The sequence below is a fragment of the Syngnathoides biaculeatus genome, chromosome 17, assembly GCF_019802595.1.
Source record: "Syngnathoides biaculeatus isolate LvHL_M chromosome 17, ASM1980259v1, whole genome shotgun sequence".
Taxonomy (NCBI): Eukaryota; Metazoa; Chordata; class Actinopteri; order Syngnathiformes; family Syngnathidae; genus Syngnathoides; species Syngnathoides biaculeatus.
The window spans coordinates 8458161-8473324 of record NC_084656.1 but is presented as its reverse complement, the minus strand read 5'-3'; the positions used below and the strand labels follow the sequence as shown (position 1 = coordinate 8473324).

General features: G+C 39.5%; 1 protein-coding gene across 4 annotated transcripts in view; it reads right to left on the bottom strand.

The window, feature by feature from the left end:
- The window catches only part of znf618 (zinc finger protein 618), an 82202-nt gene extending 67310 nt beyond the window's left edge, over window positions 1-14892 (bottom strand). For all 4 annotated transcript variants that reach the window (XM_061801302.1, XM_061801305.1, XM_061801306.1 and 1 more), the window contains exon 1: window positions 14490-14892. The gene's annotated coding sequence lies outside the window, so the exon portion shown is untranslated. The remainder of the gene's footprint in view (window positions 1-14489) is intronic.
- Window positions 14893-15164: the final 272 nt, after the last annotated feature.

The window sequence follows — 15164 nt, the reverse complement described above, 5'->3', positions numbered from 1 at the left end:
TCCAACTCTCACTGGAGCAGTTCAGAGCCGAGTATGGAGCAGCTGGGATGAGAATCAGCACTTCCAAATCTGTGACTATGGTCTTCAATCAGAAAAGGGTGGGGTGCCTTCTCCAGGTTTGGGATGAGATCCAGCACCAAGTATTTTGGGGTCTCTTTCATGAGGTAAGAATGGAACAGGAGCACGATAGATGTGTTGGTGCAGCATCTGCAGTGATGCAGACTTTCTATCTGTCTGTTGTGGTAAATGACGACCTAAGCCAAAAGTTGAAGCTCTCAATTTACCAGTCGATCTACATTCCTACCCTCACCAATGGGTTAGGTTTAGGGTTAGGTTAACCTAACCCTAACCCGGTCTCAGAAGGGGCATCAGAAAACTCTGAAAATCTCTGTTGTTCCTCTCCCATAGCAGGTGCCACTACGTGTTTTCAATGGCGAATGTCGCAGTGTGACATCTGCTGATGAAGTAGCAGGCAATATGGCTACCACTTCGATGTCGAGTGAGACTTCTGCAACTTTGCGCATGGATGACACGCTCACCGCTCATATTTTTTTTTCGTCTAGACACTGAAGTGAATCATGTTGTATGTATTTATTTTAGAATGTTTATAGGCATGTCACGGGATTTAATGAATATTTGTTAATTATCTTATGTTAAAAATTATTAAAATTATAATAAACATCAAGTTTACAATTATTTAAAATGTTCATACATTTTTGGGACACCCTGTGTAAATATATTTAAGCAATTAAGTGCACAAGTATCCAGTAATCCTTCTCTACTTCGCAGATCACCTAATGCAGATTCAGTACATTGCAGATTTGACCCCCCCCCCAAAAAAGGCTGGATTGCTACATTCTAATGCGCCATCCCCAGCGTGACGACATGGACTAATGAAGAAAATAAATAAATAAATAAATGGAAATAAAAAAAAAAAAAAAACTCCAGCACACAGTACAGTACTGTAGCGGAAAGCCGCATTGATAGGGTATAATGCGGCATCCGCAGCAAGAAGACATGGACCAATGAAGCAAAAAATAAATAAATAAAATAAAATTTAAAAACATTTTTTAAAATACCAGCATACATTAGTACAGTACTGTAGCAGAAAGTCGCATTGATAGGGTATAATGCGGCATCCCCAGCAAGACAACAAGGACACATGAAGCGAAAAAAAAAGCCCATTCACCCCTACTTCGCGGTTTTACATGTTTCGCAAGTGGGTCTAGTACCAATTAACCACAAAAAAACGAGGGATTAGTGTATATGGTAAATGAACAAGTCATTTGAAATAAGTGTAGTGTTAATGTACAAATAGTGCATAATTTTACAGTTCCTAATCAGAAGAAGAAGCTCCATATAATATGGCTAAGTGAATTCATCCATCCATCATCTAAGCCACTTCTCCTCACAATGGTCACCGAAGTGCTAGAGCCTATCCCAGCTGTGTGGAGTTTGCATGTTCTCCCCGGTCCCTGCATCGTTTTTCTCCGGACATTACAGTTTCCTCCCTTATCCTACAAACAAGCATTAATTGGAGACTTTAAAGTCCCACTGTCATGAAATGCATGATTTTTAATATGTTATTAATGGAAAAAAAGGCAGGCGGAATGGATCCACACGACATGATTTTGACATATATGGCTTTTTGTCACTCCCATTATTAAAATCCTCTCGAGGGATTTGTTTTCAAGAAGAAGCAGGAAGTGACGTATAGGGCAGTAACACACTCAAGTGGTCTCATCTGTTTATAATAGTTTTACCTGCTGGAAGGTAGCCCGTTGTTCCTTCATGTTAGCCAAAATGCCGGCTTGTTGTATTGCTGGATATTGCTCAAACACTTGGGAGGTTCCTTCCCCCCAGCAAATAATAGTTTTTAATCCTCTCAGAATGTAACAAAAGATCCACGCACCTAAGTCAGGGGTGCTAAATGTGCCGATGTACCCATCGTCCGCCGCGATCACGGCTTTGGGAGGGGTGGCTCATTGCGGCGCCGAGCTGGGGTGGCTCACTGTGGCGCCGAGCTAGGGTGGCTCGTTGCGGCGCCAGGCGCGGTGATTTATCTACGCCGCGCTCGTGGGCATCGTTGTTTTTATCACCACCGCGCAGAGGTGAATCGGACGGGGAGGTGGTTTGGCCGCTTGCCCCGGTCACTTCACTTGGTTGGGAGATGTTCTCTTCTTCAAAAAGACCTTCCATGTCAGAATGGGCGTGTTTGTCTCCCAAAGTAGGTGGCACAGCGTGTTTTCAATGGCGAATGTCCCAGTGTGACATCTCCGGACAGAAGATGCAGCCAATATGGCGACCACTTGGATGTCAAATGAACAACTTTCCACATGGATGACCCGCTCTCCACTCCTATTTATTTGTTCGTATAGACATTGAAGTGAATAATCTTCTATATTTTTTTTCAATAAATATCTATTTTAGAATGTTTATAGGGATGACAATTGGGCTTTAAATTGCTCTTAGGTGTTACTGTGAGTGTAACTGTTGTTTGTCTCCATGTGGCCTGCGATAGTCTTGCAATCAGTTCAGGGTGTACCCCGCCTCCTGCCCGATGAGAGCTGGGATTGGCTCCACCTCTCCCGCAACCCTTGTGAGGATAAGCGACTCAGAAAATGGATACAGACACACACACACAAAATGGAAAGTCATGCTCTCCTTGCTGCCCACGAGTTGCTGAGCTCCTCCTTCCAGCCATTTTGAGCTGCCATCTCATAGTTACACGAGACTCGAGGGAAAATGGAAACATGACATTTATATGTCAAATGTAAAAAGATACTACTTTAAATGCCAAATAATTAAGGTTGAATACAAAGGAAAAATAATTGTTACATCATTTTTATACAAGCATACTAACATAAGCATAACTAATTTAAGATCATCTCTCAGTTCTCTTATTTCCATTGCTAGTTCAAAATTTCTCTTTGTAGATTGTGTTTTTTTTCCCAATTCATCAAAAGGGCGTATTCCCTCTTAAATTCATGATAAACTCAGAATGATCACAGTCAAGAGTTCCCAAATTGAGATTTTACTTAGAGTCAGAATGTGGCTGATAGTAAATTAAACTACAAACAAACCAACTAAAAATCCACGATGATACAGCAATAACATGTGTGTTGATTAAAGTGCTGATTTGCATTTCTACAATACTCCTTTTTACAATAATACACTTTCATCTGTTTTTTTTTTCAGGCAGCATGGTGGACAAATGTTTAGAGCACCTGCCTCAAGAGTTCTGTGGACTGGGTTACAAATCCCACCACAGTCTCTGTGGAGTTTATATGTTCTCCCCTTGTTTGCGTGGGAATTCTCCAGGCACTCCGGTTTCCTCCCACAGCCCAAAAACATGCATGGTAGGTTAATTGACAACTCTGAATTGTCCTAGGCGGAAATGTGAGTGTAACCCCTCTTTATGTGTACTCTGAGAATGGCTCGCAACTAGTTCAGGGTGTACCCAGTCTCCTGACCGAAGATAGCTGGGATGGGCTCCAGCACTCCTGCTGAGGATATGCAGCTCAGAAAATTGATGGATGATGGAGATTCGGCAAGTGATGCTATGATGTAGCACTCAAAATGGTAGGATATATAGTTTGTTTTAGATATATTTTAGGATGTCATTGTTAACAGACATGCAAACACCAAAGCCATTAAAAAGGTGACAAAAAATAAGGAAGGTTTTTCTGCATGAAGACAATTTCTTTATTTTGCCTTATTTTACTCATCAGTCTTCCAGATTGTTTAATCTTTGTTAAAATCTAAAAAAAGAAAATTCTCTGCGGGAGGGGAATCCGTCAGACTGCGCTACCATGTTTTTTGGGGGGGTGGGGTCACCATTGTCAAACCTTTGTTGTTTCCATGTTTGAACTTAATGGAGGGTCCAGCCAAATGATGTAGCAGCTTTTTTTCCCTTTTGCTTCCAACAATTTTAATTGCCAGTAAATTTCATGCCATCAAACCAACTATTTATGATGGTGGTATTTTTATTATGTTCACTTTTTACTTCATCCACTATGTATACTCTGAATTGTAGTGAAAATACGGTATTGTTATTTCCAAATAGCTGTACCCAAAATTGCTTTGGAGGAAATGTTTGAAAGAGACGTAAATCCTAATGTCTATTGTCCGCTTACTTATTACACTCAGTCTGATCTTAGCTTCATCTTTGATATGCAAATTTAATTTAACTGAAAACCACAGGGGTTCATCACTTTCACTTAGATTTTTTTGCCTTTCCTTTTTGAGTTAGGTTTGTACATTTAGTTTCTGCCTTGTTTCTATTTTGAGCAAACGTTTTATAGTTTTAAAGAACTGATGGTCAGAGGACAAAGGGTCACCAGTGGTATTATATTGATGATTAAGAAAGTTTAAGAAACTTGAACCGGTAGACTAGGGATTGGAAACCTTTTCAACTGAGAGAGCCATAAATGCCAAATATTCCATCCATGCAATTTCTTTGCCGCTTATCCTCATGAAGGTCGCGGGAAGTGTTGGAGCCTATCCAAGCTGTCAACAGGCAAGAGACAGGGTACACCCTGAACTGGTTGCCAGCAGGGCACACGGAGACAGACAACAGTCACGCTCACAATCACACTTAGGGGAAATTTAGAGTGTCCAATTAATGTAGCATGTTTTTTTTTTTTTTTTTTTTTTTTTTGGGGGGGGGGACCAGAGTACCCAGAGAAAACCCACGTAAGCACGGGGAGAACATGCAAACTCCACACAGGAAGGGCCAGAATTGAACCCGGGTCCTCAGAACTGTGCCCCCATGCCAAATATTTTAAAATGTACTTTCAAAAGAGCCATACAGTTTATTAAATAACTAAATACAGGTGTATTTGCGCATTTATTTAAGACCAACACTTTTAGAGTACAATAAATCTCTGATTTATTTTAAAAAACTTGTTACGCTGTTGCTAACTAATGATGACAAAAGTACTTCTTACGATTAACGTGACTTTTGGTACTGCATAGTTTTTCTGAGTGCTTTATTGTCTGTTTCATACATCGTTAGATGAAGCTTCATGCAGGCGCTGGTTCATCATGAACGTAATTTAATTTGATTTGTCATCATGCTGGTACAATGGTGATCAGTTCTTGCCAACAAAAGCATGTATTTTATTCGTTTAATTATCTTGTCTTTCTACGAAGTTGTCAAAATGTTTATTGGCCACATCAAGTACAAATACTTTGGCACACTCCCCATCTATGAACTTAGACACACAGCAGAAGCCTCTCTCTCTCCACAAAGGCTGTGCATTCTTGTTGAAAACTTTGGTACTCATCTTTTTTTTCTTTGAGCGATCATTGTCAAAAGTGTTTCCATAATTAGCTCTTCCGACTCAATCTGCGTTCAACCCTTCTGCGCCTGTGCACATCAACTCCCACAGCAAACTACAGTAACCCCACTAGGACAAACTGTCTCTGCGTCATTTGCGTTGCCTGCACGCCAGAAATCACATGCACCGTATGTCGTTATGCGGGTTCTGCGAGCCATATGCAACCATGAAATGAGCCAGCTATGGCTTACGAGGCGCAGGTTCCCGACCTCTGAGGTAGACTTAGTTTTTCAATGGCCTGTCTCTCGTTAATTATGAGGCTGTCAGACTGCAGCGGATGCTTGTGTGCAGACCTGTTATCTGGTTTGGGAGACACCAGTCAGGTGAACACAGACTGTTGTTATGTTATTATCTAGTGACGCACCAAAATTTTTATTTTATTTTATTTTATTTTTTTACCGCTGGCAGCTAAAGCCATTCCACACACCTACCATCCATATAGATGTAAATTCTGAATGCTACTCCGCGGCGGACTCATATGCAAGTGCATTCATTGACTGCCCATCTGCTCGGGACCTCCTTTGGATACGTCACAGGACTCCAAGAGACCAGAAAAAAACTTCACTGCTTCTGCTGCTAAGAAGTAATAGTACTTTTACTTTGTTACAATAATCTAAATTTCGCTCTAAACTTTTATTTATCAATGATTGCTTATTTGTCAACTAGTTTGTGCGCAAAACCATAATTTTGTTTTCCACATTGGCACTGTTTGCGCCAATCCGATATAAGCACTAGTGACATTTACAGTAGGTCTAGGTCACTTATCAAATGAGATGGGAAAGTGACATGACCTAATGCAAATTTTTCTATTGGGCTTTCCAGGTTTAGGTATTAACACAAGATAAGACAGACCAGCTGATGGTCATGCCTCTGTGGCGACTATGTTGGGAAGGTCGTCATTAACATGAAGGCTTACTTGAGTACTATATGTGACTACTCTACTGTCCTGTCCTTACGACACATTACTATGTGACAGCCAGCGAACTTATAAAGAAACTAAATACACAAGGCTTTTCTTGCTTTTATGGAGATCTTTTGTGGTAAATGAATTAATAAATGTAACTGATAGATACAGAAAAATGTACATTACACCGTGCAGTGTGTGCCATTGTGCAAAGTACAGGTAGCAAGCTTATTTATATACGATCACTCGTTTAAATCGAGCTTTCAAATAAAATATATTTGTGACCTCAACCTAATGTCTGTAAACATACAATAGATACAAGGACGAAAGTTTCCCAATGTTCAAACGTTTAGAACACATTCAGCGTAGTTATGAGTTGTTCTCAGACTTAACGTTCACTATGCTCATAGCTTCACATTATGTCAAAAATCCTCTATTGAGTACAGAGCACTCACTCCGCATAGAAACTGAATGATCCTCACAAGTCAAGAGGTGTCACTCTGACGCTTTTTCTTTTAAAACATTTTAACACATCACATCATGAAATAAACATATTTTTAACTTTTTAGCTAACTTTTTAACTAACATATTTATCTATCTCATAACTAAATACACTACATCTACTAATTTCTGGAGTGGACGTCTTCTATTTCTACATATATGTTGAACCAACATTTTTGCTCATCCACTGTCATATTTGTTGCGCTAGTCTTTTCGAGTTGAGATGCTGCGGGTCATAGCCCTGGTTGTGGTCCCAGCTGAAGCATATGTAACATCGGTGACTAGAGCTGATCTGATAGTACAGCTTGTATTAATTACCAAACGCCCCTACAAGTATTTAGTTTACAGATGTTAATGTTAAATGTAATAAAGGCCCACTGTCATGAAATGCATGATTTTTAGTATGTTATTAATGAAAAAACGGCAGCCGACATGGACCCATGCGTTTTTTCACCACAAAACATGATTTTGAGGTATATGGCTTTTGTAACTCCCGCCATGAAAATCCTCTCGAAGGATTTGTTTTCGAGAAGAAGCAGGAAGTGACGTACATGGCAGGGCCGCCCTCAAGTGGACTTGTTTGTTTCTATTAGTTTTACCTCCAGGAAGGTAGCTCGTTGTTCCTTCGTATGAGCCAAAATGCCGACTTGTTGCAACGCTGGACATTGCTTGAACACTCAGGAGGATGGATTTACCCTTCATAAGTTTGCAAGAGACCTGGTTCTCGTAAAAATGGATTGCACGGGTGCAAAGGACAAGAGCTTCGTGGGTTCCAAATGACAAGTAGGTGTGTATGCAGCTACTAAAAAAAAAAAAATAGTAGTTTGGGGCGGACCACGTAATCCGTCTCTCATAAAGTAACAAAACATTCACGTACTTATGACAGGGTTTCTAAATGTGTTGATGTGCGTGTTGGACGGCTTCCACGTCAGCTTGCCCGCAAAGGCTGCTACCGCCGGTCACGGCTTCGGCTGGGGTGGCTTATCTTCGGCGCTGAGGTGGCTTATCACGGTGCCAAGCCGGGCCACTTTACAGTGTTATCTTCGCACGTGGCTGAGTGGGCCATTGCCGACAGGGTTGTTCATAGCTGCTGGTGCCGTCCACAATTAACAACACCCCCAATGGCGGCAGTGTTAAACAATTATTTATGGCACACTCAGCCGTGAGCGACGACAACGCCGTAAAGCGGCCCAGCTCGGCGCCATGATAGACCACCTCGGTGGTGAAAATGAGCCACCCCGGTCGACAAGACCAGCGGAACTAGACTTTTAAACGTCAATACCGCAAACAACAACCAACGCAGAAGCCAAAGTCCAAGCAGTCTCAGGCATAAAAAAGTTGAAAAATTAGCAATAATTGATAAATAAAAGTAGCATCGGACATTTAGAATCACTGTAACAGAGTAAAATTGTCGTTACAACTAGTTGCCAGATTTCAAGGAGTACATAAGTAACAGCCCATGACAATGGCAACCCCACTCCATGGAAAAACTCATCGGATCTGTACAAGTCATATAAATGGTGTATTTTGAAAAAACGGTGAATTTCGCAGAAAGGTGACTGATTTCCATGCACGTTACAGCGGCTGTGCGAAGTTGAGGAAAATCTATTATATGGCAACCTTCCGGTGAGTGACATCATTCTACACAATATAACACTGGTCTGTTAAAAGGAGGTTAGGACATTCAGAGTTATACTTATATCTGATTAAAAAAAAAAAAAAAACGTTTTTCTTTCAAAACATGAATCCTTCCTTTTTTCAATAGTCAATCCCAAAAAGTTAGTGAAAGTCCCATCCACAGATCATAACCTACTGTACTCTATATGCACTGTAGCTTTACTGAAAGGAGCTCAGGCATACCAACAACATATTTTCGCATACATTAAGAATCTCGTACTACCACTGCTCTGCTATCTAAAATAATTGTCCTATATTTCGTCAAAGTGCTGCTACATGACTGTAGACAGTAATGAAGGAAATCAATCACTCCTCGGTGCAACAAATTTAAACTAGCAGTAACCAAGGTTGCTGTTCTTCTTTGCCGCCACCCCACCTGCCCCCCCCCCAAAAAAAAAAATCTCTCTTCTTTGCGAGTCAAATAACTGGAAAGGAAAATCCAAATGTGAAATACAAATTTGCTTAAGGGCTCAGGAAAATGTTTGCACTCTCAGGAGGGGGAGCAAAAATAGGAGCGAGTTAAAAATGGAGGATGGATGGGTCACTTCAATCACTGCTTTCACTGCATTGGTTTGTAATATCTCAAGCTGAGACAGGAAAAATAGTCTTTTAGTCTTTCCTTAATCGAATGTACATTTTCGTGTCCTCTAACATGGTGCCTGACCATCATTTAAAGAAAGCAATAAAGCAAAGAAATGCATAAATCCCCCACCTGGAATCTCATCCCAACGTATACACACACACACACACACACACGTGTCTGCAACAAACTGGCGAATAGTAAAATTCAAACAATTTCAGTCCACAACACCCCATAAAAACATTTTCAATCTATATGTTAATGCTTTGAATTAAATTTTAATAACAGGAGATATTGAAAAGGAGACTTGAATCATGCAGAAATAAATCCAGAAAGATCAGAGCCCTAAAATTAGAAATTTAAGACCGCACCCGATCTGCAGCTAAAACCCTTGTAGACTGGTAGATTAAATTTTTGATGGAAATCAAAATTACGCTGCAAACATACAGGGGCGCAGCAAATCTGGCACCATTGTGATTTATGGATTGATTAAACCTGCACCAGTTTCAGCCCTTCCCATTTTTTAACCACTTGCAGAAATTACATTTGCTTTGCTGAATTATTATTTGTATTATCATTTATTCATTTTAGAGAAAAGCAACCCAGATTCTCCCTTCCCAAAATGGTCAGGTGGGGAAAAAAGCATGATTTTGTGTATATAGCCACTGAACGTAAACAAGCCTAATTTTCACTGCTTCAGCAAATGAATGTCCTGATGCATTATTCATCAAACCAATAAGGTTCATTTTTACAAGGGAAGGGAGAGGAAGAAATATGAGCGGAAAGCACACGATTTTATGCGGCGGCCCTAACCCCTGAAAAGCAATTTCCCAGAGACTAATATAAATTAGGCAATTTTCAGACATTTTCAGCACAGCCACTAAGAACACAAGAGAACAGCAGATGCCTGCTATGCTCAAAATGGAATCGAAAGGGCTCATTTTAACCCACATCACTTATCCAGAATAGTACTTAAAAGGACTGGTGAGGAATCAAAGAAAGCAAATATTTCTTCTTTAGAAAATAGAAACTCTGGTACCGAGTTGATATTGACTAAAACAGAAACCCCCTCCCTGTGACTCAATAGACCACTGTCGTTCTTACCCTGACTGGAAATTTCCCACCATCTGTTCTCCAAATATAAACCTACTGGTTTTCTTCTCAATTTTCAGTCTCAAAAGAACTCAAGATGGCAGCAACTCAAAGTAAAATGTCTAAAAAAAAAAAATATTTGATTAGACCTACATTTTCAGGATGGCTCAGCCTATATTGTATAGTTGAAAGATCCGAGCATATTAGTTCAACAAGCACCAAGACCTAACACTGGCAATGAGTTTGTTTACTTTCGATTTTGTACTACAAATGTTCCAAAGTAAGACCAACATTCTCTCATTGCTGTAGTTAAACGTTTGAAGAAAATTGTTGGTAAACCACTCATTCACTTGATTCAGATGAGACCATGTAACTGCATGTCCTACGTTTAAAGCTTCAAGTGATATCACAGCATATTTTACAATTCAGAGGAGATGAAGAGGATTGACGACATGTTTTGCTTTGATTTATGTGCAACACTTATTTCGAAAGAACTACATCGAATAAGATGAATGTGAGAAAAATTATATACCGTATCATTAGTACTGTCAACTGTCCTCAGATGTACAGTTTTGTTTTAACAGTAGATAAAAGTTTGGGCTTTTTGTTTTTACCGATTAATATGTACCCGCATTAATTTCGTTTTATACTTGTTAGCGATGCACAGAAATTAAAATTCTTGCCCAAAACAAAAACAACAAAAAAAAGAAAGAAAACTGACTAACCCGTAAATGTATTGATTGCTGACCCATTTGCAGCCAAATGTTTTCTCCTGCATGCTCTTTTTGTAAGTCCTGCATCCACTGTTGCTGCTCAGATTATGCACATTTCGCCATAGTTGGACTAATCAAGAATAGCTTGTACTAGAAATATTTACTACTTCAATGAACATTTTAAATTACAGGCCTATTTTCTTTAGTGACATAATGTCAGTGATGGAGTAATTCATTTCTGGTTTCCGTTCTCTGGTGTGATTGTCTAGCCAGTATTTTTCTCTATAAACACAATTTGCCTGGTTGACTAATCACCACTATAACGCCTTCCAGACAGTTCCATGTGACAAGTGAACTGTACCACACAATAATAATAGTTGGGGTGTTTTACGACATCAGCTAACGATACCTTAGCAACTAGCAAGGCAACCCGTCTCTGCCAATCTTTCTCCTGACATTCATGATGAGAATGAAACTTTGTCTAAAAATGTTGCTTATTAACACTAATAGTACATTATCCATTGAGGCAATGATTAGCGACGACACTGCACTGACAACAGACACAGGGCAACGGTGAATTTGTATTTACTTCTGCGGCTTGGCAATGTCTTTAGCTGCTTTAGCCATAGCTTGAAGATAGCTGGGGGCAGCACAAAATAGCAAGCAACAAGCATTCTGCCCCTAAACAGTGGAAAGCAATGAAAACACTCCAGTTTAGGTTCGTAGTCACTAGCATGGAGATGACAAAACCTCTCAGTTCCAACAATTCATTGCAACATGCAAATCTGAAATATTGCAGTGGTAAATACTTAAATCGTAAATGTTTATGTGTGTTTATGTTACCACTAGCTCATTGAATTTGTGTGTTGCATGACGGCGCTCTATGTCATTATCAAACAGTGACTATAAGTTGTAAGATGGGCTGTGAAGAAAAAAAAAATATGTCTCAGCTAGGTTTACCACTAAAATAGCGTGATGCAAAAATTTCTGCCTCGAAAAAAATTAGACTAGACATATATTTGCGCCTCCTGGAACCAATTTATTTCACCCAGAACCATTTGACTACTGTCCATATTTACAGCAAAAAATTTGTTGCCGACGGATACACTGTTGCCACAGTGAAAAACATTTCGAAAAATGACAGAGGAGTGTCTGTCAGTGATTTTTAAGACACTATATACATATAACATTCTGTATGAGGGAGCTGAATGGTAATTTTTTTCTACCAAAAATGGTCATCATTAGCATGCTAATAATGATAGAGAATAGAACCATTTAGCAAAGAATATATTTCTTGTCTCAAAGTTTGTAGCGTTTATACCATACACTTAGTAGCAACATGTGCAGTTCAAGGACAGAATGCCAGCATTCATAAATGATGATAAAACATATGGTGGTAGTTAAAGAAAGGGTGGGGGTTCAGCAATTACGATTAAAAGTTTTTGACAAAATATTTATAGAATAATCGGGTAAAAAAAAAATTCAATAGTGACAGCCTGAGTTGTAGGTATTTTAGTTATCGACGAGTCATTTCAACTGGCTAGTCAGTAAATCTCTATGGAGCATGGCTTGTTTATAGTATTTTTTTCTTAAATACTGAATCTACAGCCCATGACAACACTAAAGAGCTAGCGGCAATAAACAAAATGTCATTTTGTCAGTATGATTTTGGTGAAAAGAGTGTGTTTTGGCCAAAAACAAAAATGCACTTTTGGAACCAAATTTTGGTCAGTCACTAATAGTTACCAGTATTAATGCTGAGAATCATCAATCTTGTTTTTTGTTTTAACTTTTTCTTAATGTGATATGCATTTTTTGACTGAATGAAGAAATTTGGCGAATATGCAGGGTCAGAAACTGTAACATGACACCAGGTTTCATCTGGATCCAGTCCACTGTGCGCACTTGGAAGCAATTTAAATTTAACATGAAAGGACCCTTTTCAAACACTTTTTGGAAATCGTACGTGGTTTGAGCACATTTTGTTGTATCCGGGAGAGGATTAGGGGCCGTAACATTAAACCAAGATTTATCTGGATTTGATCCAGACTCCACATGTGGAAGCAATCAAAATTTTACATGGAAAATCTCATTGAACCTGTTTAGACGCTTGGAGCTTAGTCAAATTTCATTACAGTTACTTTTAATTTGTTTGAATCTCATCATATTTTCTTCCTTTCCTCTGAGAAGAAAACCATTTCATTTGAATCAAACTGGAACTATTGTTTATTTCAGATAGTAATATCCTAGATTGGGGTTGCTCAATCATGAGTTATGTACATGGCACATGTTTAAGCTTCAGTGGTTCTATGAAAAAAATAGCATCAATTTCCTTATTTGAGATTAAATTTCAACTCAATAAACAGAGACAGAATTGTCCTGCCAGTTTTATTATAATTTTGCAGCAGCCCTCTGAATTTATTATGAGGACTTGACAAGAAGGTCAGCATTCAAATTACCCCTAGCAAAATGGCAACCAGACTCAAAAAAATAAAAAAGAAAAAGCATGCCAAGCAAAACAGGAATAGCGTCCATAGGATTATTAAAATAGACCGCAGGAGCACTGGTTGTGATTGTTTTTCCTGCCCTCCATTTTTTTTGCTGACATGCTCTTTCTTCTTCCACTGCTTTTCTGTTCATTTCAGACTTCTTTTTTTTGCAGGAAAAATTCCCAATCTCTAAGAATTCCAATTTTATTTAGAAATCATTAATCATGGACCAAGAAGAAGGAAAAGAATATGACATAAAATACAAAATTTATGAACGCAGCAGCAAAATCAAGTGGTAGATAAAGTAGATTATTTTTTGTTAATTGTCTGTGACTTTACAGGCTTTTGTCAATCTTAAACAAAACCATTCAAGGCCAGAGGCTCCTGCAGGGGAAATAACAGGGGAGGAAAAGAGCTGACTTGCACCCTACAGATGGATGCAGATTGTTTTTCTAAAAGGTCATTGTGAAGTTGTAATGTTGAAAATCAACCAAATTTTTCTCATTAAAAAAATATTGTAATTTGAATGTTTTTCAAATTGTATCAAAAAACTAATCAAATTACATTGGCTGTTTAATTTCTCCCAATGTTACCTACAGGTGGCGCCACTCAGTCGCAGATTTAAATTCTTGAAAAAAAAAAAACATCAAGCTTTACTTGTAAATAAGATGCAATTTAAGATGGTTTTTAAGTGAGGACACTAAAGTGGCGATCGTATCCGCCTGCAAAGCGTGTTAAGCGGTCAAAGAAACACCATGAGGCGATCTAAGTCTGGCCTGAGAACCGGAGAGAGAAAGGGGTAACTCCAGAGCCCTGCTCAAATTTGATGGAAAATTCACCAAAAAAAAAAAAAAAAACATGGCTGCAGGAGCTTTTTGTGTGTGATGAGATTGTTCCTCCCCTTCCTCGTCGCCCTTCATTTCGCCACCACAGCTCGCTTCTAGCTTCGATTAGCTGCGTTTCCCTCGCCACACGATTCAAAAGTTACAATTCCTAAATAAAATTCCGCGACAAACGAGCAAAATTGCTTCTCAATGATGGCTGCACCTGGTTTGGAAGGCGAGCTCTGGCTGATTGTAGCTGGCGTTTCCATTAGTCAAGTGGAACAGCCATAAACTTGATGTTAGCTCGCTACTGGAAATTTGCAATTTTATTTTTTTCCCCCACGAAAAAATAAACGATTTGACATACCTCCAAAAGCGTCGTAGCTCATGCGAAAACACTCCTGACGAAAAAGCCTGCCTTCCCCGGCCAGGATTTACTGCAACAACGGGTTCCTCCTCCGGGGAAGGAAAAATGTGAATTAGTTATGAGGAAATTCAAAAATGTGAAAAATTTTCCTTCAAGTCTTGTGTTTTCCCCCCCTCGCCGTCTCGACACGCTACGTTACATTTTTTTTTTCAGAGCAAATAACGTAACGACTCGACAATTACACGACAGTACGGACTGTGCGGGGCTGTCCGCTCAACAGCCCTCGCTCTGGGGGGGAGGTTGAGCCGCTGTTCCTGGGGAGGAATTTTTTCGTCCGCCATTCACAAGGGCAGATTCCAAAATTACAGCGCCGGCCCGCTATAGCCTACGTTAAAAAAGGAAAAAAAATGGTGGGGGGGGGGAGTCTGGGAAGAGGAATGGGGAGAAATAGGTTGGCCGACCATGAAGGTTCAAGGTGCAAGGAACTTATTCTACAAGGGAACTGGCTGAATACTTCCGTTGTTCTGTGTTATAGGACTGATATTTGTTGTATCGGGATCAAATTCAAGTATGTTTATCATTTTTGTCATTATCAAATACCTGAATACACATTTAGATGACACATTCTCAGCGTCTTGGTCGAATATGTCGACAACGATAACGGAACTCGGTATT